The sequence below is a fragment of the Phascolarctos cinereus genome, unplaced genomic scaffold, assembly GCF_003287225.1.
Source record: "Phascolarctos cinereus isolate Bilbo 61053 unplaced genomic scaffold, phaCin_HiC Scaffold_5;HRSCAF=322, whole genome shotgun sequence".
NCBI lineage: Eukaryota > Metazoa > Chordata > Mammalia > Diprotodontia > Phascolarctidae > Phascolarctos > Phascolarctos cinereus.
This window is the reverse complement of record NW_027555958.1, coordinates 409,564,170-409,588,745: the sequence shown is the minus strand read 5'-3', so window position 1 is coordinate 409,588,745 and position 24,576 is coordinate 409,564,170. Positions and strand designations below refer to the sequence as shown.

Sequence of the window (24,576 nt, the reverse complement as noted above, 5' to 3'; positions counted from 1 at the left end):
CCAGCATATAACGGGTGCTTAATAAATACTTGTTGGTTGATTACGAGTTTCAAACTGCAATATGGTAGGAAAATAGCTGGGCTGTGTTACCACAGCTAAAGCAATCACTAGAACTAAAAGAAAAAGAGGATTACCTACTGTGAACTTTGGAAGGAGACCTGAGCATCATGTTGAATTATTCTAACTTTTGAAGTGATAGAAACACATCTATCTTTTGCATTTCATGTCCTCTCTCAATTGGAAGAAGGGAGAAACATTCTCCTTCTCCATTGGCTGAACAGGAGCCCAGGTTTCAACACCTGAGAATGCGTTGTATCAAGCAAACTATGAGAGCTGCAGAAATTCTAGCAGCTGTGGGAGGAACAGGAAAGGTCTCATTTGGAAAGTAATGTTTACTGAGTCTTGAAGGAAGCCAAGGATTCCAAGAGGCAAAGGTAGAGGGAGGACATTCCAGGTGTGATGGATAGCCACATTCTCTGGTGCTCTGGTGCCAGACATCATTCTCTTTGGGGCCACGAGGGAGCCAGTCCAAGAGTGAATGATGAGAGGCCAGACTAGGTCTGGAGAACCATGTTTTCTTGTTGTTTAGTCATGCGTGACCCTATGTGGGGTCTTGGCAAAGACACTGGAGTGCTTTACTATTTCCTTCTCCAGATCATTTTACAGATGAGGAAACTGAGGCAAATAGGATTAAGTGACTTTCTCAGGGTCACACAGCTAGTAAGTGTCTGAGGCCAGATTTGACCCCAGAAAGATTGTACTCTATCTACTATGCCACCTAGCTGCCCAGAACAATATTTAGGTAGGAAATTCTCTAAACTTGTTTATTTTCTTTTTCCTTGTAATGCAACTCTAGAAACCCATTCACATGGTCTGGAGTATGGGGTGATTGAGGATAGAAGGGAATTAGCACTGGATGCCCATTTTAGAGTAGTTAGTTACTTTTAAGACCAAGGGGTGGGGGGAAGCGAATGGGGACTGAGGATGATAGAACTCTGAACCTAGGGAGCCAGGCAGTTTATGACAGAGGAAGAGTGCCTTCAGTTCAATAACCCTGGAAGCTTAGAAATCAGTAGAAAGGTGAAAGTCCTGAGGCCAAATGCAAAGTCACTGAGGTCAATTCTGAGAAAAGGCTGATATTCCAAGAAGCTGACAAAGTCTGGCAATCCCCAACCCCCATGATTAAATCCTTTTCAGGAATGAAGCTTCGTTCTCTGCTTCAGAATTTTTCCATCCCAACTCTATTCTCAAAATATTAGATCTGCATACATTAGGCCACAGGTTGAAAAAAAAAGTTCAGGACAACAGACAGGGTCAAGAAACTTTAATGGAGTTCTTGACAGAGCTCAAGCTTTCGTTTTGTGGACAAACCTTTCATGAAGGAAAGGTTCCTAGCTGATATACCTGTAAGACTATTAAAAAAAAATCTACTCTGCAATTCATAAGAGAGCTTAAGTTAAGAGCTTAAGAGACTTGCTCACGTGGTCAGTACCTCAGAGAGAAAGGATTCAAACCCAGGTTTTTCTAATTTAATGGCTACATCCCTACTATATCACAGTGTTCTTACTAATTTATAAAGGAAAATTGGATGGACAAAATATATGCCATAATATCAAATTAATTCATTTTAAGCACATATTTATATACATTTAAGCATGCATGTACATTTTAAGCATAAATGTCGTTTTTCAGTCATGGCTCTCCATGACCCCATTTGGGGTTTTCTTGGCAAAGATACTCGAGTGGTTTCCTATTTCCTTCTCCAGCTCATTTTGCAGATGAGGAAACTGAGGGAAACAGAGTTAAGTGACTTGTCCAGAGTCACACAGCTCCTAAGTGTCTGAGGCCAGATTCGAACTCATGAGGATGAGTCTTCCTGATTCCAAGCCCAGTGCTCTATTCACTGAGCCACCTAGCTGCTCCCTTAAGCATAGGTGGAATGCAGTTATTCATATTCTTTGCCATCATCATCTTTTCCCTTTTTTGTTCCCTATGGCACACACAGCCTGTCTCATGCAATCCAATATCTGAATATATTCCTCCTTAGGTTATCTTTTTGAGAGGAAGCGTAGTGTACAGAGGACTAGACTTCAGTGTCATAACTAGGGCAGGGTAACTGGGGCTTTGCTCCATTGTGCTGAAATTTAAAGGACACCAATGCACTGTCTGAGAATAGGGTGCTTCCTTCTTCCAGTAGCTATATCTCAGATGAGTAGTATACCCCATCCCCACCTCTACCCTTGGTCCAAAAGCTTCTAGTTTTGACTCTGCCAGCTTTGGAGTCAAGACCTAGGTTCCAGTCCTGGTTTTGACATGAACTGATATGACCAAGGGTAAGTCACGCAACTTCTCAGTGCGCTGGGCAACTCTCAGGTAAGAGTTACAGATCAGTTGCCAATCTTCATTGGTGAAGGAAATTTTCATACCTGGAAGTCTCCACATGGATGAAATTACAGGTGAAGAATTTGTAAATTTTCACTTTCATACACATTTTATCTCTATAATTAGAAGGTAAGCTCTTTAAAGACACCGACTGTTGGCTACTCCTCTGATAGCCTCTGGGCGCAGTACTCTGCACCTACTGATTATTTAATACTTGTTAGCTTGGCTTGGTGGCAGCTAAATGGCACACTGGGTAGAATGTCGGGCATGGAGTCAGGAAGACTCCTCTTCCTGAGTTCAAATCTGGCCTCAGACACTTCCTAACTGTGTGACTTACCCCCGTTTGCCTCAGTTTCCTCATCTGGAAAATGAACTGGAAAAGGAAATGGCAAACCACTCCAGTAGCATAGCCAAGGAAACCCCAAATGGGGTCACAAAGAGCCAGAAATGACTGAAAAATGATTGAACAACAACAAAAGCTTGATTTGTTTGATCTCTTAAAAACTGGTAGAGTGGGAAAGAGCTTGGTCCAAATCTCAGCTCTGGCACTTACTTGCCCAGTGACCATAAATAAGTCACTAAACCTTTCTGACCTTGTTTCCCCATCTACAAAATGGGAACAATAGTTCTCCAGGCTCTGGCCCCACAACTGGCAAGATGGCTAAATGTACCAAGAAGGTTGGAATTGTTGGTAAATATGGAACACAGTTATGGTACATCCCTCAGAAAAATGGTGAAGAAAATTGAAATTAGCCAGCATGCCAAGTATACCTGTTCCTTCTGTGGCAAGACCAAAATGAAGAGATGGGCTGTGGGTATCTGGCATTGTGGATCCTGTAGGAAGACAGTAGCTGGTGCTGCATGGACCTACAATACCACCTCTGCAGTCACAGTCAAATCTGCCATCAGAAGACTGAAGGAATTGAAAGACCAATAAAATCTTCTTATCATATATCTGTAGCCCATAGTCCAACAATAAATGGGTTAATTTATGGAATAAAAAATTTAAAAATGGGAACGATACTAACTTATTGCATCTTCAGGGAGAGGTAGTAGGGTATAGATAGAAGAGCTTGCCTCGGTCAGGAACACTTAGGTTCAGGACCTAGCTCTGATAGATCCTAGCTGCTGTGCTTGCCCCACGCAAATCACATGTACCAGATGCCCTTCTACATTGGTACAGGGAGCATCCTCACATAGAGTTGTCTACACCAACTAAATTTCAGATCAGGACAAAAAAACAGGGTTGTCCCAAGGATCAAATGTGATAGTGTAGGTCAAATGTTTTGTAAAACTTAGTGTCATCTAAATGTCTTATCTTGGTAGGCAGTGTGGAATGGTGGGAAAACACTAGACTTCTGTCAAGAGGTCTGGCCTCCAATCCTAGTTCTGCTACCTACTAAGTTTCTCAAGTGACTTTAGAGGTCATCGACCTGTATCTGAACAAGAATCCCAATGAAAACATACCCAACAAGTAGTCATCTTCAACAAGTGATTTAACCTCCCTTAGTCTTAGCTTACTCATCTGGGAAATGGGGATAATAATGACTACCATAGTGACCTCACAGGATAGTATGAGATTCTGAGGTCACATGTAGGAAACAACTTTAGAATCCTATCTTCTTGACTTCAGTTATCTTGGTTTGAGGTTTATTTTTTTTTCAGTCATGTCTGACTCTTCATGACTCTATTTGGTAAAGATACTGGAGTCGTTTGCTATTTCCTTCTCCAGCTCATTTTATAGATAAGGAAACTGAGGCAAATAGGACTAAGTGATATGCTCAGGGTCACACAGCTAGTAAGTGTCTAAGGCCAAATTTGAACTCAATGAACTGCTTTAATGACACATTAATGAAATAAATTCTGAAGGGCTTGGTTTAGCTGTAGGAACAAAAAAAAAACCACCTCTGAGACTTGAAAAACAAACAAATTGGGGAAAATGTAGAAGTTCAAGGTCTCTGAAGTCTCCAAGACTACTCAGAAATGGTACAGGAAATGTTCTGTATCAAAAGATTGTGTGACTGAAAAAGGCATCAAGAAGAAAAAAAAAGACAGATAATAAAATAGATATTTTATAATGAAAAGTTATGAAGGGCACAGCTTGTAAACCAGACACACAAGACTAGTCTTAAGTGTGCCATGTACATACAGCTAGACTGTATGAGAATGTAGCCCAGCATTATTATTCCAAGCCCAACAACATGGACTTTGTATGGTACCACCTCCACCAGCCTAGATCAAATGTGGCCTTTGCACTATTTATAAAGAAAGAGTATGTTAAGCAATTTCAGGCTGTAAACAAGATTACAAGGGGTGTGCTGAACCCATTTCAGAGCACCAGTTCTTTTTTTAGACTGAGGCACTTCAATTATTTGGAGGTGCTAGACTGCTTCCACAGTCCCCTTATAAGGGACTTTGGGTTCACACTGACCAGGTTCAATTCTGGATATCTAACTTCAGAGAAATTAGTTTGTCTCAGGTTTGTTAATGTGCCTATATATATTCCTCCAGGAAAATCTCTAAAACAAAATTTCTGTGTGGCACATATCTAGGGTTTCCGCATAAGTGTGTACAATATGTATGTCAGTTTTTCATTTTCTCCACTACAGACCATGGATAAGATGCAAAGGACTCACAGTCATGCATGAATTAATTTAGGAAACATAAAATACTCAAGTTGCCAATTATACTCCCCATCAAAGATAAAAAAAAACACTTTTTGTGAGATCGGCAAAGTTATTTCAAATTGACATCAGATCTGCAATGTCTGAGAAACTGAATAATTATCATGGAGGATTGCTAAGGTCTAGATCTCCCATCCAGCCATGACAGGGCTTTAGTCCTCCAATTACAGAGTTTTTCTGGAGGCCCTTTTCTCCTTTGGGAATTATGCTGTTATAGAAGTCTTCTCCTTATGAGTAGCTAATGCCTGCCTCTTGAACTCAGAAGCTCTGGAACTCAGGCTTAGTCATGAAACAACTCCAAGGAGAGGAGAAATCCATTTATCAGGATCATTAATCATTGGACCAGTGAAGACAAAAGGAAACGGGTAGAAAGACTCAGCCAGGAATTGTCAGGGAAGGGCAAGCGAAGTGGGTCTATGACCTCTGGTCTCAGGCCATCTGGGCAAACACATGTCTCTCATTGCCATGTGTTTCTGCTATGCTGTTGGTGGGGGGGGGGGGTGCTTCTGGGAGGTAGGGATGTTGAAAATAAGGGAAGAAAACCCCTAGTCTTACACATTCTGATCTAGAAGTTCAAGGGACAGAAAGTGGGGGAAAAGAGGACCCAGACCAAAGATTCTTCTCCATGCCTACCAAATCTCAGTTACCACTAATCTTTAAGACAGTCTTAGTTATTAGAAATCAATCAGAAGTTTCCTATGTCCTACCAGCAAGGTGCATTCTAGCTCCATGGGAGATGCTCCCTTCTGACAAAAGTCTATGTGCTATAATCTCACCCAGTTGCCTGGGGGAACAAAATTGAGCAGGGGTTCTCCTGATTGTCCCAGACACACACACACACACACACACACACACACACACACACACACACACACAAAATACTCTTTCCACTTGCTATGCAGTACTTATTTTTGGAAAGATTTGGCTTGTGGATAATGTGTATGCATTTCTTCTTTGATTCATGGCCCCTAATGGAGACACAGAATGGACTTCCGATCTGCACAGGTCATGTAGGAGCAGAGGCAGCACCTAGCAAGCATCATGTCACATCACAGGCTCCTCCTTTTAGGATTTATCTGACTTTGGGGTTACTGCTGTTTTACCCAACCTCAAATGCAGAGACTTCAGCAGGTCCCCTTAGAGAAAGTCTTTTCTCCCAGGCAGCCCAGAGACAGAGCCATAATTATTGATTTTAGCACGTGGAGCAAAGAGGAGGAAATAGCATTCAAAGAAAACAACACTAAACATATTCCGAAATTAACAGTATATGTGATGGTTGTGGGGGAAGGGGGAGGATCCCAATGCTAGCTTCAAAGTAGAAATCTTAAGATATTATGATGCCTCTGTTTAGGAGACCACCTCCTGTGAAGTGGGAAGACAAGGCCAGGAGCTCAGCTGATGTATATTTTTGCTTGCCCTCAAGTTAAAACCCAGTTGTCCTACTCTAGTTACAGCTCAGTGCACAAGTCATGGATTGCCTAAAAGAAACAGTAAAGCCCCCCAGAGACACATCAGTGAGAAGGGCTCATTATTTCATGAGATGAAATGAGGAGTAAAGATGGGCTGAGGATTATTTCTCACTTACATTTTCTTATCGTTCAATCATCCAGTGACTTCTCTGAGCAAAGCTGCCAGCCTGCCTGGAAGGAGATGGCTAGCTCAGTTTCTTGCTTTTCTCTCTCACCGGCAGAATGTACGAGACGGCTGGAATTATAGCTTCGTTCCCTCTACCCATGTGATTTCAAAGCTGGATAGCACCTCCTAGCTCTGCCTGTAACCTTCCTCTAGATATCCTCGTTTGCTCTGAAAGTTTAGGTTGTATGTATTTATAGAGAGATCTCTATTGCTATTGATATCTCTGTTAGTCTGAGAAGCAATATGGTATAGCAAGCCAAGCCCAGAGTCAAGTGATTTCGAGTCCTTTCTCAGACACCCATCGGCTGTGTCCTCCATCCGACAAGTCACTTAAGCCAGGCAGTACTCTAAAGATTTAAGTCACAGATTAAGTGCTGATCTGCAAGGGGAGATGATTTTCTCATTGGGAGTTCCTTTTATCCATGAAACCACAGGCCTGCTCTCATCCCAGTGTAGCACTTTCTATAGACTATTTCATTTAATGCTCACAATAACCCTGTGAGGTTCATAATATAAACATTATTCTATTATCATTCCAAATGTAGGCTGCAAATAAAATAAATAAAATTGCAAATAAAATAAACAAATAAAATAAATAAATAAAAATTGCAAATAAAAGCTGCAACCCTAAAATGAAATCTGTGAAAAAGAAAAAAGAAAAAGGTATGCACTGAAAAATAATATCAGTTACAGGCCATGCATCAGTTTGATAAATGCCACATTTAGGGAGAAAGCATGGCACGTATCCAGACCAATAAACCCATAATACCGTATAGCTCATCTCTAACATAAGGTATTATGCAAAGAAGTATAAGGCCTTCAAGGAACTCACCACTCAGCAATCCTTTTTCTCAAGTAACAATGCAAAAAAGACGTGATGTTGAGTTGGGAGAGTCGGTGATGACATTGTGAAGTAGGTAGCCTTTTATCTAATAATAATGGCTAGCATTTATATAGTACCTACTACGTGCCAGGCACTGTGCTAAGTTATGCTTTACAGATATTGTCTCATTTGTGCTATTATTATCCGCATTTAACAGTTGAAGAAACTGAGGCAGACAAAGGTGAAGTGACTTGCCCAAGGTCACATAGCTGTCTGAGGCCAACTTTGAACTCAGGTCTTCCTGCCTTCAGGCCTAGCATTCTATCCACTGTGCCACCTAGCTACTTGGGCCTCGAGGACCAAGTGGAATTTTAAGAAGCCTAGAACGAGCTGGAGGAAGAAAGTTTGTCACACAGAAAGAGAGGCGAGAGCTCAGGGAAAGAAAAGGATCCAGTGAGAAGTCTAGTACGGCACAAACAAAAGCCTGTCAGAAGGTGTCAGAGACAACCTTCATCAGTTTCACCATTTCTTTTAAAATATTCTGTTGGGGTTTTTTTGGTTGTTTTTTGTTTTAGTGAGGCAATTGGGGTTAAGTGACTTGCGCAGAGTCACACAGCTGGGAAGTATTATGTGTCTGAGGCTGGATTTGAACTCAGGTCCTCCTCAGTCCAGGGCTGGTGCTCTACCCACTGCGCCACCTAGCTGCCCCTATTCTATATTTTATTATGATCAAAACTGCTATCCATCTCAAAAGAAAGAACTAATGGGATCTGAATGTAGATTGAAGCACACTTTTTAAAACTTTCTTCATTTTTCTTGAGGGCATTTTTTTTTGGTCTGTGTTTTTTTTTTTTTCACATGACTAATATGGAAAAAAGTTTTGCATAACTGCACATGTATAATCCATATGAAATTGCTAGCATCCTCAATGAGGGGGAAGGAAAGGGAGGAGAGGGAAAAGATTTAGAACTCAATTTTTTTTCTTTCTTTTTTTTGGGGGGGGCTAGGCAATGGGGTAAGTGACTTGCCCAGGGTCACACAGCTACTAAGTGTTATGTGTCTGAGGCTAGATTTGAACTCAGGTCCTCCTGAATCGAGGGCCGGTGCTCTATCCACTGCACCACCTAGCTGCCCCTAGAACTCAGTTTTTAAAAAAGAATGTTAAAACGTGTTTTTACATATAATTGGCAAAAAAATAAAATATTAAATACATATTTTAAAAATATTCTGTATTTTAGACGTGGAAGTGATTCAGACTCATCTCCTCCTCCCACTAGCCTCCACTGGTTGAAGTTTTGTTTGATGCAAATAGCACAGCAGTGTTTTCTTGCTTAAAACTCATTTGGGGGGGAGCCATATCTTGTGGCCAAATTGCACAGGAACAATGTTCTTTTGGCCGGACAAAATGACAGAACCAATATCGGGAATTGGACGGCTAAAAAAGAATGCTTATTTCCAGAAATCATCAATCATCATTTTTTTAACTACTCCCATAACAATGACAAATGCTTTGATGATGTCACAGTCGAACCCCAGGGAGGCAATTAACAAATTAGCATCTCTAATTCATGTGGGAATTTCCTCCTATTTATCAAAGGGAAACACAAAGATAGTATTCATTATAATTTAGACCATGAAATTTCAGAAATGTACTAGTGTGAAGCTGGTAATATTGTAGACTCATATAAAATGCAACTGAATAGATCAGCCTGGGTAGGGTATCTAAAATTCAGCTCAGTTTCCCTGGAGCCAATGAATTTACATAATTAAATAGTCTCTCAAGTGGAAGTGGCATATTATTATTCTTTTATAAATTTATTTTCTTTTCCTTTTATTCTGAACTTACACATCAAATAAAACTAGCATTTCCATGTAGGAAGGACATAAGCATTTATAAACACCTCACAACAACCTTGGGAGGTAGGTGCTATTATTATCCCCATTTTATATTTAGGGAAACTGAGGCAGACTGAGGCGAAGTAAACTTTCCCAGAGTCACACAGCTATAAGTGTCTGAAGTTGCATTGGAATTCAGATCTTGCTGACTCCAGGCCCAGCACTAGCCAACTGCCATCTATGTAGAAGACGAGAAGAAAGAGAAATGTATGAAACATTGAATCTGTATTAGGTAAGCACAGCATTCTGAGTGGTAATCATATTAGGGCTTTTGGAGGCATTGCTCTCCATCTGTGGGCACTTAAGTACCAGCTGGAAGCCCCCTCCTAAAGTTCTCTCAATTAAAAGTTGGGAAGAGAAGTGTTAAACAATAGTACAGTGGTCTAAGGATTCAGGGGGTGTTTGCACTTTCCTAAGAACAATGGCTGTTGTTTACAGAGGTGTTCCCAAAGTCTTTGTGCTGTTTTCAGCTTAAAACTGCAGTAAGACTTTGGGGATGCCCCAACTCACCCCCACATGGGTGCTACAGATAGTTGTTGTTGCTGTCCAGTGGTTTCAGTAGTGTCTAACTCTTCAGGACACCATTTGGGATTTCTTGGCAAAGATACTGGATTGATTTGCCATTTCCTTCTCCAACTCACTCTGCAGATATGAAAACTTAGAGTGAAGTGACTTGCCCAGGGTCACACAGCTACTAAGTGTCTGAGGCCAGATTTGAACTCAGCAAGAAGAGTCTTCCTAATTCCTGGCCAGGTACTCTCTCTGCTGTGACAGCTAGCTTCCCACTACAGGAATTATTATCCTCATTTTACATACGGGGAAAACAGAGGATTAGGTGAGTCATAATGGTAGTGTCCGAGGCTGCATTTGAACCCAAGCTTTCCTGACTCCAGTTCTATAACTATCCATTATGCCACTCAGCCTTGGCCAGTTCCATTGGAGTGGTGGACATTCTTATGCTCCTACCTGGGACTATCTTGTGTAGAGTATCCCAAAAATCCTTAGTGTCATTTTAAGCCATTAAAACCTGAAACTGCACCAACTTTATTGAGACAACAGAGGATAGAAACAAGAGTACCATCCAGGGGGCAGCTAGGCGGCACAGTGGATAGAGCACCGGCCTTGCATTCAGGAGGACCTGAGTTCAAATCTGGCCTCAGACACATAACACTTACTAGCTGTGTGACCCTGGGCAAGTCACTTAACGCCATTGCCCAACCAAAAAAAAAAAAGAGTACCATCCAGCAGTTGTGTGTCTCCTTTCCACCATTAGTCAGTTGATAAGCATTTATTAAGTACCTACTATGTGGCACTGGGGATACAAAAAGGAGCAAAAGACAGTCCCTTCCTTCAAAGAGCTGACAATTCAATGAGGAAGACAGCAAGCAAGTATGTACAAATGAGCTATACACAGGAAAACTAGCCAATAATCAACAGAGGAAAGGCACTAGAATTAAGAGGGGTAGGGAAAGGCTTCCTGTAGAAGGAATTTTAGTTGGGACTTAAAGGAATACAGAGAAGGCAGTAGGCAAAGGTGAGAAAGAAGAGTATTTTGGGCATGGGGGAAGCCAGAAAAAATACCCAGAGCCAAGATGCCAGAGCATCAACATTGTGTCAGCTGTCACTTCAATACTGTAGGAATCAGATTTCCCATCAGGGTGGGTAGCACCTCACTGAGTCAGATCACAGCCCCTCCATTGACTTAGCAGATGGTTACCTTGAGTTTAATTGACTGAAAAAAATTCACTTGGTGACCAACCCAAGAATGATGAGCCACTCTAGAATTAGCCAGGCTGCTCCTCGGGCAGACAGAATACACTTGCAGCCCAACATAGGGCTTGTTCTCAAAGCCTTTCCAGCTGGCTAGGACTCACCAAAGCTTATGCTTCACTGCTATAGCCTTCAGGAATGCCACTTCATCCTGACCTTTGAGAAATAAGGCTTTAGGATGGCACACTGGAGAATCACTGAATACAGCCCTGGCTACAATTTCTTCCAGTAGCTAGGAACTGTGCAAGCTTAAAAAAAAAAGTACATTAATTTTTAACAATGACTGAAGGAATTATCCTCTTGAATTGGGCAGTGGAGGGCATTCTAATGCTTAAAACCATTTCAAATGTTAATACATTCAAATTGGCATATTATCAGTCATGTTGGAAATGAGCCAGAGAAGGAAATCAAAGGGATTTCAGTAGTGAAGCCTGAGGAGCCAGAGAGTATGTGGCCAAAGCAAATTAGAAGAGGAGTAACCCAGGCGCTGAAGGAGGAAGGGACATTGGCTTCCCAACCCACAGTCATCCTTCCGCTGGGAAACCTTCACCAAATCTCAGAATTTCGAAATTGAAAGGGGCCTCAGAGGTCAACTAAGTGCAACCCATAGCCAAACAAAAATCCCTTCTTCAATTCACCTGATATGTGATTAACATGCATGCGCCTGAAGAATTCCATTGACGGAGAACTCCACCTTCCCTCCATTCCTCCTCCACCGACCCAGGCATCTGGTTCTACTTGGGATAGTTCTAATAGTTAGAAAGTCATCCTGACACCCAACCTCTATCTGCCTTTTTGACACTTTCCACCCACTGCTCTCAGTTCTCGCTCTTGGACCAAGCAGAATAAGTCTGATCTCTTTTCTATCTCAAAGCCCTTGAGGTACTTGAAGACAGTTAACTGTCCTGTCTACATAACTAAAATCATGTCTTCCAAAATCATCTCTTCTCTAGGGTTGAGCAATGGCTCTGAACCTTTTTGGTCTTACAATTCTTTACACTCTTAAGGACCCCAAAGAGTTTTTGCTTATGTGATCTATGTCTATTGATATCTACTATATTAGAAATTAAAACATCTTAGTATTATTATAAAAATAGTTTTGACCAAGCAGAACTCCAGAAAGGTTCTCTAGTGATCCCTAATGTACTCCAGATCACTCTTTGAGAATGATATTCTAGAGTAAGCAGACCTAATTCTTTCTATTGATTCTCAGACAGCATAGACTTAACATTCTTTACTGTGCTGTTCACCCTCTTCTAAATGTTCTCTAGTTTATCAATATATTTTTTCTTAAATTGTGGCACCAAGAACTGAGCCTAATACCCCAAATGAGTTCTGACCAATCCAAGAATCAATCAGTAAATATTTATTAAACACCTGCTATGTGACAGACACTGTGCCAAGCATCAGGGGTACCAAAAAGAGGCAAAAGTAGGTCCCTACCCTCAAGGAGTGTACAATCTAATGGAGAAGACAACATGCAAATAAATGTATACAAAGCAAGCTGTATATGGGATAAATAGGAAATAATTAACAGAGAGACCATCACCTCCCTAATCCTATCGAGCACTCATTAATTTCATACATGTAAACGACAAAGAATAGAGTAAGCCATTTTCATGACCCTTAACTCCTTCAAGACTCACTTTTGCTTCAAGATTTAGCATCATCCCTGTATTGGACAAAGGGTATTTGACAGGAGGCAGCAGCATTATTCCATCAAATTATCTTGTACCTTCTTTTACAGGAAACTTTATCCTAGCTCCTCCTCCCAATACTTCCTTCTGTACACATCTGGAACAGAGTCTCAGGCTGTGCTTCCCTTATTCCAGCTGCCTCTGATTCACTCCCTGCAGTAAATAACTCAAATGCTGCTGACAATTTCCAAACTGCTTCCCTGGCACTCTGAGATTACAGCTGGGCCCCAGGCTCAAACAGGGATTTTGGCACCGTCCAAGCTGCCAGATAAAATTACCCAATATAAGGGGGCCTGGGGGAGTACAAAGATGATGAAGCCAAAACAGTGAATGCCATTTTTGATGTACCTGTTCTTGATTGTGATAATCACATAGTTAATTAATGAGCACCTTACATTTCTCAAGCCCTCTATTTCTCGGGAACTGAAAGTGGTTTGCCTGTGTGTTGGCATTCTGCTTGCAAGCCTTAAAAATAAGTTTTATTGTTTATATAGTGTTGCATCAATCAAACAATAAAGCAATTTCTCTTTTCCCTCTGTCTCTAGGAAGCAGGGAACTTTAGCCCTGTTTTATAGACAGTGAAAGTTTACTGCAAAGTTCTCAGGGTACCAATTCCATTTCATTTAACTTGGCCACAGTTTACTGAACACCTACCATGTGGGAGGTGAATGAGGCCTGTGAACGTGACTGGCCTCTACCTCTAAGGAGATAAGAAACGTCCACAAACAAGTGTAAGTTTAAAATGCTAGGGTTGGAAGTCATTTCTCAACTGCTGACTTTCTCTTTTAATAGCGAAAAATGCCACACATCTGAGAGTGGTATTTATTAGTCAACAAGCATTTATAAGTGCCTACTATGTGCCAGGTATTGTGCTAAGCGCTGGGATTACAAAGACCAGCAAAAGACGTTGCTGCTTTCAAAGAGCTCACAGTATAAGGGAGACCCCATGTAAACAGTTATACATAAACAAGATATATACAGGATAAATTGGGGATAATCTCAGAGAGAAAGCATAAAGATTAAAGAGGGATGAGTTTGGAGAAAAGGATAATGAGTTTTGTTTTGGTCATGTTGAATATGAGATGCCCACCAGTCATCCAGTTGTAAATGTTGAGTGGGCAGTTTGAAACACGCAACTGGAGTTCCCCAGAAAAATGAGAGCCAGATATTTAGATCTGGAAGTCTTCTGCATAGAAAGGATAATAAACCAGGGGAACCAAGGAGGTCACCAAGTGAGAGAGAATAGAGGGAGAAGAAAAGAGGGCCCAGGCTTGGGAGACACCCACTGTTTGATGTATGTGATGTGGATGGAGGTCCATCAAAGGGGACTGAGAAAGAATGGCCAGTTTCAGATGAATTGAGAAGGTTGGAAGTCCAACTGAAGAGAGTTAAGAAGAGAATGAGGGGAAAGGAAGAAGAGGCACCTATTGTCGATAATCTCAAGGGGTTTAGTCAGGAGAGGGAGGAGGAATATAAGATTATAGCTGGTGTAAATAGACAAATCTAGTAAGAGTTTTTGGAGGATGGGGCAGATATGAATCTATAGGTAGAAAAGAAGCAGATATGGAGTGATTGATGACATGTAAGAAAATAGAAGGGAGAGAGTGGGCAGTCTACTGGAGAGGATGAGATGGAATAGCATCACTTTGGTTATGTAAAGGGGTTTGTCTTGGCAAAGAGGAGAGTCACCTCCTCAAGTGAAATGAGTAAGAAAGTCAGCAGTCGAGAAATTTTCATTATTACTCTGCTTTTCTTTGTGTTACAGCAGGAAGAAAACATCGTTGAGAAGATATGGGTTCTAATTCCTCAGTGAGTGAGCGTTTATGAAGCAGTTACTAAGTCCAGAGGATGCAAAGAAAAGTCAAAAACAATTCCTGCATGAGGGAGCTTACATTCTGACAGAAAAGACAGCTCGTACATAAACAGAGTCATACAAGATTAATACAGAGCAGATGGAAGGTTCTAGTCCTAACACTGCCACTTGCTATACTATGTGATCATGGACAAGTCATTTAACTTCTCCAAGACTCAGTTTCTCCATCTATAAAATGGGTACAATAATACCTGCTCCACTGGGTTGTTGTGAGGAAAGTAGTTTGTAAACTGTAAATCATTATATAAATGTGAGCTCTTACTAATTGAGATTTTTATAGAATTCCACTGAACAATGGTCTGGGATCCTTTACCCGACCTGGAGTGAAAACTACAGCTGCAATCTCTGGCTTAGGATTGGAACATTCCTACTTATCTTTTTTCTAACAGATGAACCTCTGGCCCCACTAAACCAATGACCTGACATTTTAGAACCCATTTCTTTTGTCAGCCTGACCTGAGGTCAGTCATATCTGATAATTATTCTCCAGGCAAAAGGATCTGAGAGAGAAGAGAACTGCGGGAACGTTTACACACCCATGTTTCAAGTTCCAGAGGACTACACCTCCAGTCTCCCTTGCCACCTCTCACAGTCCCCTGTTTTTTCCCCTCTTTCTTCTCTACCTTTGGCTCTACTCCTCCATCTGCCTGGAAACATTCCTTCCCGTTTTGGATTGCAACATCTGCCACAACAGGCTTCTTCTAGTCTTGCCTCTCAAGCACTCTCACTCAAAGTCCCCTGGCCCTGCTGCCCAAGGGCCTCCCCTTTCTCCTATCATTCGGCCTTCTCTCATTTGCACCATGGGTCACACACTTGCTATAGGTTGGGTTTTTTGTAGGTTTTGTTTTTTTAGATTAACACATTTTCTTTAATGTGTGAATCTGAGATATTTACTCCTAGTATGAGTCCTCACATCTGATGCCAAGGTTCTGTGCAAATTGTGGAGGCCACAATGTGGAGAAAAGTGCCAAACACTGTAGTTCTTGTAAGGATCATAAGTTGAGGACTCCACCCTGGGCACAGCAGGCATTGCTGGGCAAATGGAAAATTCTCCTTCTCCAGACAAGCAGCATGGGATGGTCAAAAGAGCAATAGATGTAGACACCAGAGACCCGGCTTTCAATACTTGCTCTACCATGTATTAGTGATGTGAATGTGGGCAAAGCTTTGACACTGTAGACACGCCATCTCCTTATTTGGGGTATTTCCTCTGGCTGTCCCTCATGCCTACAATGCTCTCCTCATCTTTGCCTGCTGCCTTCCTTCACATCTCAGCTACAAAGCCCACCTTCTGCTGGAAGTCTTTCCCGTCCCCTTAGTGCCAGTTTATCTCCTAGTTGGTTATCTCCTATTTATCCTACTGTCTTTTATGCTTCTTTGTATGCCCAGAACTTAGTATAATGCCTGGCACATAGTAGGTGTTTAATAAATGCTTGTTGACAGACTGATTCTCTTCCGGATACTCTTTCCTTTCTAGGTTTTCATAACCCTGCTTTCTCTTTGATTTCCTCCTGCCTATCAGACCGCTCCTTCTCAGGTTCCTTTGCTGGATCTCCACCTAGGTTACACGCACTAACTGTGTGCCAAGATGTTCCTCAAGGTTCCTCACATGTCTTCTCCCTCTATACCATCTCACTGCTCCCACCCCGCATCATCAGCTACCTTCTAGATACCTAGAACTGGATGTCCCATACGCATTTTCTCAAACCTTAACATGTCCAAAACAGAACTTGTTATCTTTTCTCAAAAAATCTTTTATTTTTTTTAACTTCTCTATTGTTTTTTTTGTTTGTTTGTTTTGGTGAGACAATTGCGGTTAAGTGACTTGCCCAGAGTCACACAGCTAAGAAACATTATGTGTCTGAGGCCAGATTTGAACTCAAGTCCTCCTGACTTCAGGGCTGGTGCTCTATCCACTGTGCCACCTAGCTGCCCCTAACTTCTCTATTGATATTAAGGGCACCATCCCAGTCACCTAGGCTCACCATGTAGGTATCTTCCCCAACCCCTCACTCTCACTCACCCCATATATCCAATCTATTGTAAAATCTTTACCTTTTTACCTTGATAGTATCTCTCATGTATGTCCCCTTCTCTCCACTCACATAGCTACCACTCAAGCATAGGCTTATCATTCCCTCTCATCTGGATTAATACTAGTTATTCTCATTAGTTAAACTCTAACCAATGTCCCAGCCTCAACTCCCTCCTCATTTCAGTCCATCCCCCAATTATCTGGCACAGTAATTTTCTTAAAGTATAGATCTAATCAGATCACACTCTTACTCAGTAAATTCCAGTGGCTCCTCATGACCTCTTTTATCTACCATTTGGCTTTTAGAGCCCTTCATAGCCTTGCCCCTTCCAATCTTTAAAGTCTTATTATACTTTACTTCCCTCTATATACTCTATGATTCATTTACACTAGACTCTTCGATATTCCTCACACATGATACTCCTATCTCCCCATTCCAAGCAATTGCATTGATTGTCTATCATCTGCCATGCTTGGAATACTCTCACTACTCACTCTGGTTCCTAGCCTGCCTGGTTTCCTTCAAGGTGTAGCTCAGATTCCACCTTCTGCAAGAGGTCTTTACAAGTCATCTGGGCTTGCAGACCCTTGCCTCTGAAGTTACCTTACTATTTACCTTCCATTTATGCGGTATCCGAAAAGTCTGAGGGTAGCTTAAGTTTTAATATCTCAGTAGAATTACATGAACTGATACAAAACTAAGTAGTGCCAGGAAAACAAGATACACAATGACTACAATAACATAGTTGCTCCCTTTCTTTCCCCCAGCCCAAACTATGTCCTGAATCTCTCCTCCCCCTATTGGAGTTCAAAGATGAGTACCCACCCTAGCCCCTACGGACTTAATAGACCTATGGACCTATGGACTTAAAAGAAGTTTTGGTTATTATCTAACTTTGAAGAGCTATGTTATTGTAGTCATCAGTTCATGTAAGTCTAGGCTTCTTGGTATTCATATTTTTCATTTCCTAGAATATCACAGTAATATCCTCTTACGTTCATGTACCATACTTTTTATTAGCCCTACCTGAATTGATGGGTATTAGCTTTGTTTGCAGTTCTTTGCTATCACAAAAGGTGCTGCTGTAAACATTTTGGTATACGTGGAGCCTTTCCATATATGCCCAAGAGGAATGTCCACATTTTAGTGGCTAAATTTGCATAATTCCAAATTGTTTTCCAGAATAATTGTACTATCTTTCTAGCTTCTTTTTGACTATAGATCAAGCCAACACTTCCCCCTGCATTTTTAATAATCAATCACAATTATATAAGTACTCTCAAATTTACAAATTTCTAACAAGTACCATGAGAAGAAGATAATGCAAGTATGATTATTCCCATTTGACAGATGAGAACACAGCCTCAGAGGCTGTGACTTGCCCAGAATTAGTCTGTGCCAGGGTCAGGATTAAAACCCAAGTCTTCTGACTTTTTATCAAGTATGCTTGTACCCTAAATCTTCTGAGGGTCTCTAATAGTTGGCGATTGATTGTTGATACTCTAAAATGCTGGTCATATAAGTTCCTGAAAGCCAAATCTCACAAAATAAAGACACAATTTTGAGAGAGAGAGAGAGAGAGAGAGAGAGAGAGAGAGAGAGAGAGAGAGAGAGAGAGAAATTTAATGAGTACTATTTAGCAAACTAAAGGTAAAATTCTTAGCTCAATAAAAAGCATACAAATCCAGTATAAAATGGAACTTATTAAGCACGTGGCTTATCAGAAAAAATTCCTCGTTCAGTACAACACTAATCAATATTTTTGAAAACTCTTAAAAACAAAAAAAAAATCACTTCCATAACATCAATCCTAAAATAAATGGCACATAATTATTCTCGGAAATGGATTTTCAACTGAGACCTGTGCTGGGCCCAGGAGGACTTTTTTTTTGACAAGGAGCCACACAAATTTCACAACTTCTAGTAGAAGGAGGAAGAGACAGAAAATGAAAGAGAAAGATTATTGGTAGGGATGTATTGGAGCCAACTCTACTTGGCGGTAGATTGTCAAGTTTTCAGTGTATTTACACCTATGAAATTGTCAAATGCTACAAACCAGGCTTGATTTGTTGTTTTGTTGAAAGTCTAGGCTCTATACTTAAGAAAGTGATGGAGAAAATGTTAATAATGCAGAATGAACTTAATAATGTGTTGCATGTCCAGTTGTCCCCCCAAAACCCAGTTATTAAACATTTACCAGGACATCCCTGATTATTGCTGTCTCTGCCACCCACCAGAAAAGTAGCCTTCAGCCCATCCCTGCCTACAGAGAAGTGAAGGAGTCATTGTGCTCCTACCATCTGTTCTCCTGACAAGGAGCCAGGACAAAGAGAGAATTTGTCTGCATGACCTAAGAAAAAAAAGGAGGGGAAAGGAAGAGAGTAGGCAAGCAGAGCTAGGTCTCTCCTCTTTCACTCAGCCAAAGGTGGGGAGAGGGGGAGGGGGAGGGGAGAGAGAGAGAGAGAGAGAGAGAGAGAGAGAGAGAGAGAGAGAGAGAGAGAGAGAGAGAGAGAGAGAGAGAGAGAGAGAGAGAGAGAGAGAGAGAGAAGAACCTTGGAGTAGAGCTAAGATTAATCAATCAATCAATAAACACTTATTAAGAGCCTTGTACTGTGCTAAGCACTGGGGATACAAAAAGAGACAAGAGACAGCCCTTGCCCTCAAAGAGCTTACAATCTGATGACTGTAAGAGGCTACTTTTCTCCTATTGGACTAGAAAAGAAGAAAGCAAAGACAAGAGAGAGACCCCTAGAAAACCTGTGCTTTGAAAACTCCCCTATTACTGCTAGTTGTCTCTTTCTTTGTTAGTTAAGCTCCTACTTGTTAAGAGCTAGCCTGCTCTTCAGTGCCCTCCTCAAGGGTGGAACAACATCTTACCTTCCACATTCAAAACTTGGACAGCGAAGGAATCTTTCGAAATCTGGGAGGTTCCACTCCATTAGTAAACAAACAGCTGCTGCCTCCTCTCAGTTCACACGGCTTACTGGGGACAGATAGTTTTGAAAGAGAATCCAATCCAGTAAGTCTTACTCATTATAACAAACCAAAACAGCTCTGCCCTCGGAAGAGCTTACTTTCCACTGGGAGATACAACATGTAAATGGGTCCTGCCTTATTCGTGAATAGAAAGCAGCCCCCTCAATCTATGAACCATTGAAGAGCCCTGCTCTATTGATTGAAGCCAAGGGGGGGGGGCAGGGCAGGGAGGGTTAGTTTATTCTCTGTCCCACCCAATTCAAACACTTTGAAGGAATCCTTGTCAACTATTATGTGGCCAGAGATGGCTGAGCTAAGGACAACTTGTAAGAGACTACCGTTCAGAGTTCTTCCTACTGTTCCACACAGCCCCATTCGCTTTAGGGACTAGATACTTTGAGTATCTTTTTACATACATACATACACATGTCTGAAACATACTATGAGTTCAACTAGGGAACAGAGATATGGACTACTCCCAGATGACAAAACTCTCCACATCAAGGTAGATTAGCGGGGCAGCCAGGTGGTACAGTGGATAGAGCACTGGTCCTAAAGTCCATAAGACCTGAGTTCAAATCCAGCCTCAGATACTTGACTAGTTGTATGACCCTGGGAGAGTCACTTCACTCCAATTGCCTTGCAGGAAAAAAAAAAAAGATTTAAGTTAGTACCATTTCTGCAACTTATAGTCTTAGGGAGTTGCCTAGAACAGCAGTATCAAATGCAGATTGAAATGATACATAAGGATCCCTGTGAGGATACAAATTGATTTGGGAAACCACATGCTGATGTTATCTATGTTCCATTAATTTTTATTTATTTTGTTAAATATTTCACCACATTCCAGACCAGAGACCAGGCCTCCCCATCTCACTCAGATTTGGAAATCTGCCCTGAGACTGCACTTGACTGTGTGAGTGACTGAAAGCTTGTGTAATTGACCATATCTGGTTGGCCCCTGACCAAGCTTCACATCTATCCCCAGCCATCTTGGAGTAGTTCCTATCTTCTTGTTGCTGCAGCCATCTTTGCCACTGTTTCAGTCTCCAAACTGGACTACATGAGACAGGAAATGTTGCCATCCCCACTAAGGATGCTCTCTGCACTCCCTTCAACAGTGCATGTTCACCTTCATCCTGGCTATTTCCCTTCTTGTCTCTCCCTCCGCGTTTCCCTTTTTACTCTGAAAAACATAACTAAATCAACACTACCATTGCCCCTGGAAAGAACATGTCAAGTTGGAAAGATATGAGAATACATCAACATGTTGACCAATTAGGATTCCAGAGGACCCATGATAAAGCATGGTGCTTACCTCCTGACAGAAAGGTATTGGATTCAAGACACATTGTGAGATGTGCGTGTGTGTGTGTGTGTATGTGTGTGTGTGTGCATGCATGTGTACGTGCGTGTGCACATTGTGTGGCCAAGGTAGACATTTGTTTTTCTTGACTATGCATATTTGTTACAAAAATTTTGTTTTTCTTTCCAATGGAGCACAGAGTTGGATGAGGAGGAGATAGGGAAAGAGAAAGAAAGAAAAAAGGGAGGAAGGCAGGAAGGAAGGCAAGGAGGAAAAAAAGAAAGAAGGAAGGAAGGATTCATTTAGGTATCTTTTTTTTAATGCACAGAAGAAAACAGAAGGCCAGAAAGCACAGTACCAGGCATATAGTGAGCACTTAATAAATGCTTGTTGATTGAGAAAGAAGCACAGATACTTAGGATAACTTTGAAAGCTACAAGTTGAGTTTATTACATACCTAAAAAGAAAAGCAAACTGTAGATAATAGAACTCTTCAGGTTCACATAGGATCCTCTTTTCCAGTTCAGCTTTATATAAGGAAATGCCCACTTTATATGATGTTTGTTAAGTTTAGAATAAAAGAAAGGGGAGGGGGGATGTCAATGGTCTGCTCTATTTTTCCACTAACCATCTTTGGGACTCTTTAGGTTATATCTCATTCCCCAGGACTCCATTCCTTACAATCATCAACTCCTCCATTAGACTGTAAGCTTCTGGAACACAGGGACTATCTCATTTTTGTATTTTTATCCCTAGCACTTAGCACAGGGCTTGGCACATTGTAAGTGCTTAATAAAGGCTTTTCATAGCAATCTGGTAGAAACTAGGCATAGAGCCAGCATCTCACACCAAATACCAAAACAAGGTCAAAATGGATAAATGATTTAGACATAAAGGGTGATATCATAAGTAAGCTAGGGGAGCATGGAGAAATTTACCTGTCACATGCATGGCTAAGGGGAGAGTTTATGACCAAACAAGAGATAGAGAGGATCATGGGAAATAAAATGGATAATTTTGATTACATGAAATTAAAAAGGTTTTGCACAAACAAAAACCAATGCAACCAAAGTTAGAAGGAAAACAGGAAAGGGGGTGGGATTTACAGCAAGTTTCTCTGACAAAGGCCTCATTTTTCAAATATCTAGAGAGATGAGCCAAATTTATAAAAATATGAGCCATTCCACAGTTGATAAATCATCAAAGGATGTGAACAGGCAGCTTTCAGAAGAAAAAAAATCAAAGCAATTAACAATAACATGAAAAAATGCTCTAAATCACTATTGATTAGAGAAATGCAAATAAAAACAACTCTAAGGTTTTACCTCACATCTATCAGACTGGCTAATATGACCAAAAAAAAAAAAAAGAAAATGACAAATGCTGGAGGGGATATGGAAAAATTGGGACCCTAATGGTGGAGTTGTGAACTAGTCCAGCCATTCTGGAGAACAATTTGGAACTATGCCCAAAAGGCTATAAAACTGTGCATACCCTTTGACCCTATGAGATCTATATCCCAAACAGATCAAAGAAAAGGAGAAACAACTTATATGTACAAAAATATTTATAACAGCTATTTTTGTGGTAGTAAAGAATTGGAAATCAAGGGAATGCCCATCAATTGGGGAATGGCTGAACAAGTTGTGGTATATGAATGTAATAGAATACTATTGTGATATAAGAAATGATGAGCAGGGGAATTTCAGAAAAATCTGGACATATTTATATGAACTGATGCAAAGTGAAGTGAGTAAAACCAGGAGAACATTGTACATAGTAACAGTAATGTTGTAAGGATGATCAACTTTGGAAGACTTAGCCACTCTGCTCATACAATGATCTAAGAGAATTCCACAGGACTCATGATGAAAAATGTTATCCACCCACCAGAGAAAAACTGATGGAATCTGAGTGTAGATCAAAGCATACTTTTTTTTTTCACTTTCTTTATGTTTCTTGCTTTTCATTGTTGGATTGTTTTTTTTTTTTACAACAAAGCTAATATGGAAATATGTTTTGTATGACTTCACATGTATAATTGATATATTGGTTGCCTTCTCAGTGACTGGGTAAGGGGCTAAAGGGAGGAAGGGAATTTAGAATTCAATTTTTTTAAAAAATGAATGTTAAAAAATACAATTTTTTAAATTAAAAAATGCTTTTAATCATCAGTTATCAATGGAGACACAGCTTGGCTTAGTGCATGGAGAACCACACCTCAGAACCAGGAAAATCCAAGTTCAAGTCTCACCTCTAGTACTTATGGGCTGTGTGACACTGTGGACAAATTGCTTACCTTCTCAATGTTCTATGCAACTGTAAGACTAGATGTTGCAGAGAAGGTCAGTGCTGACCTGCATAGGTCATATCTAATCCTATCCCATTCATTTATTTTCCCATCTGCTCTGATGCTACAAATACATCCTCCTCCTTCCTTCCTACCTGTTATTCCAGGGATAGTAATCAGATCAATATTACTATGTCTTCTAGAGAAGACACTAAATCCAGCTTCCTGAAAATTCCTCTCAACATTCTTTTGACTAAGAACCAAAAATCCTTTCTCAATATGGTTTATCAAACTCTATGAGGATAGGTACTCTCTCTCTCTCTCTCTGTCTCTCTCTCTGTGTCTCCCTCTGTCTCTGTCTCTCTCTGTCTCTGTCTCTCTCTTTCTCTTTCTCTCTTGTATTTATATATTCCTATTTCTATGCACAGTGTCCATCCCATAGCTACCATTTAATAAATACTTTCTTTTATTCATTTCATTCATTCATCTTAGATGAGCTTATCAAATTGATCAGAATTCCCCTAATTAACCCCTTACTATTACAAATAAATTCAAATATAGAAAACTTATTTAAGCAATTGGGGTTAATGAGGGAGAAGCAGTCTGATAATAAAATAGAAGCACAATTTAAGCCTGTAGGGGCTAAAATAGCAATGTTCATGCAGAAAGATATGATCCAACACATGAAACTGGGTCAGCGGATATAGGCTATCACTGCACTGTCCTTGCTGGAGTTTTGCAATCATTAAGGGGGAAATGTAATGTAGTAAAATAGAGTTGTCAAATAATACACAGGCAGGCTCATCTTTGCACTACTGACCTACCATTAGGAGCAGAGTATTCTTTGTCTTGTTTAAGAAACAGCTACCTCCCGGCAAACATCAATACTTGTGAGGATACCTAATGAAGTCTGCTAGAGAGACAGCTTCCACTCTGCCTATAAATAACCACTAGGCCTCAGTAAGCAGGCTGGTTATTTATTTTTTAAAGGGGGCCGTTCTCATGTTACAAGGACATCACAGATTACTGAATAATTCATTCTCTGGTGGATTATGTGAGTTTCACCACTTACCATTGAGCTCCCATTGAAATGTCTAAAGCAGATGTATGAGCAAAAGTCAGAACTCTATCTTAACTTCGCTGTTTGTTTATTTATTAGATGATTAAAGCCATTGTAGACAGGTCTGCTTTATTTCACAATGCTTTAA

At 40.7% G+C, this 24,576-nt stretch overlaps 1 long non-coding RNA gene and 1 pseudogene across 1 annotated transcript in view; one reads left to right on the top strand and one right to left on the bottom strand.

The window, feature by feature from the left end:
- The window catches only part of LOC110206798 (uncharacterized), a 35,349-nt gene extending 15,578 nt beyond the window's left edge, over positions 1-19,771 (bottom strand). The window contains exon 1 of the long non-coding RNA XR_002324014.1: positions 19,674-19,771. This is a non-coding gene — a long non-coding RNA (uncharacterized LOC110206798). The remainder of the gene's footprint in view (positions 1-19,673) is intronic.
- On the top strand, positions 3,040-3,319 carry LOC110206797 (large ribosomal subunit protein eL43 pseudogene; annotated as a pseudogene).
- Positions 19,772-24,576: the final 4,805 nt, after the last annotated feature.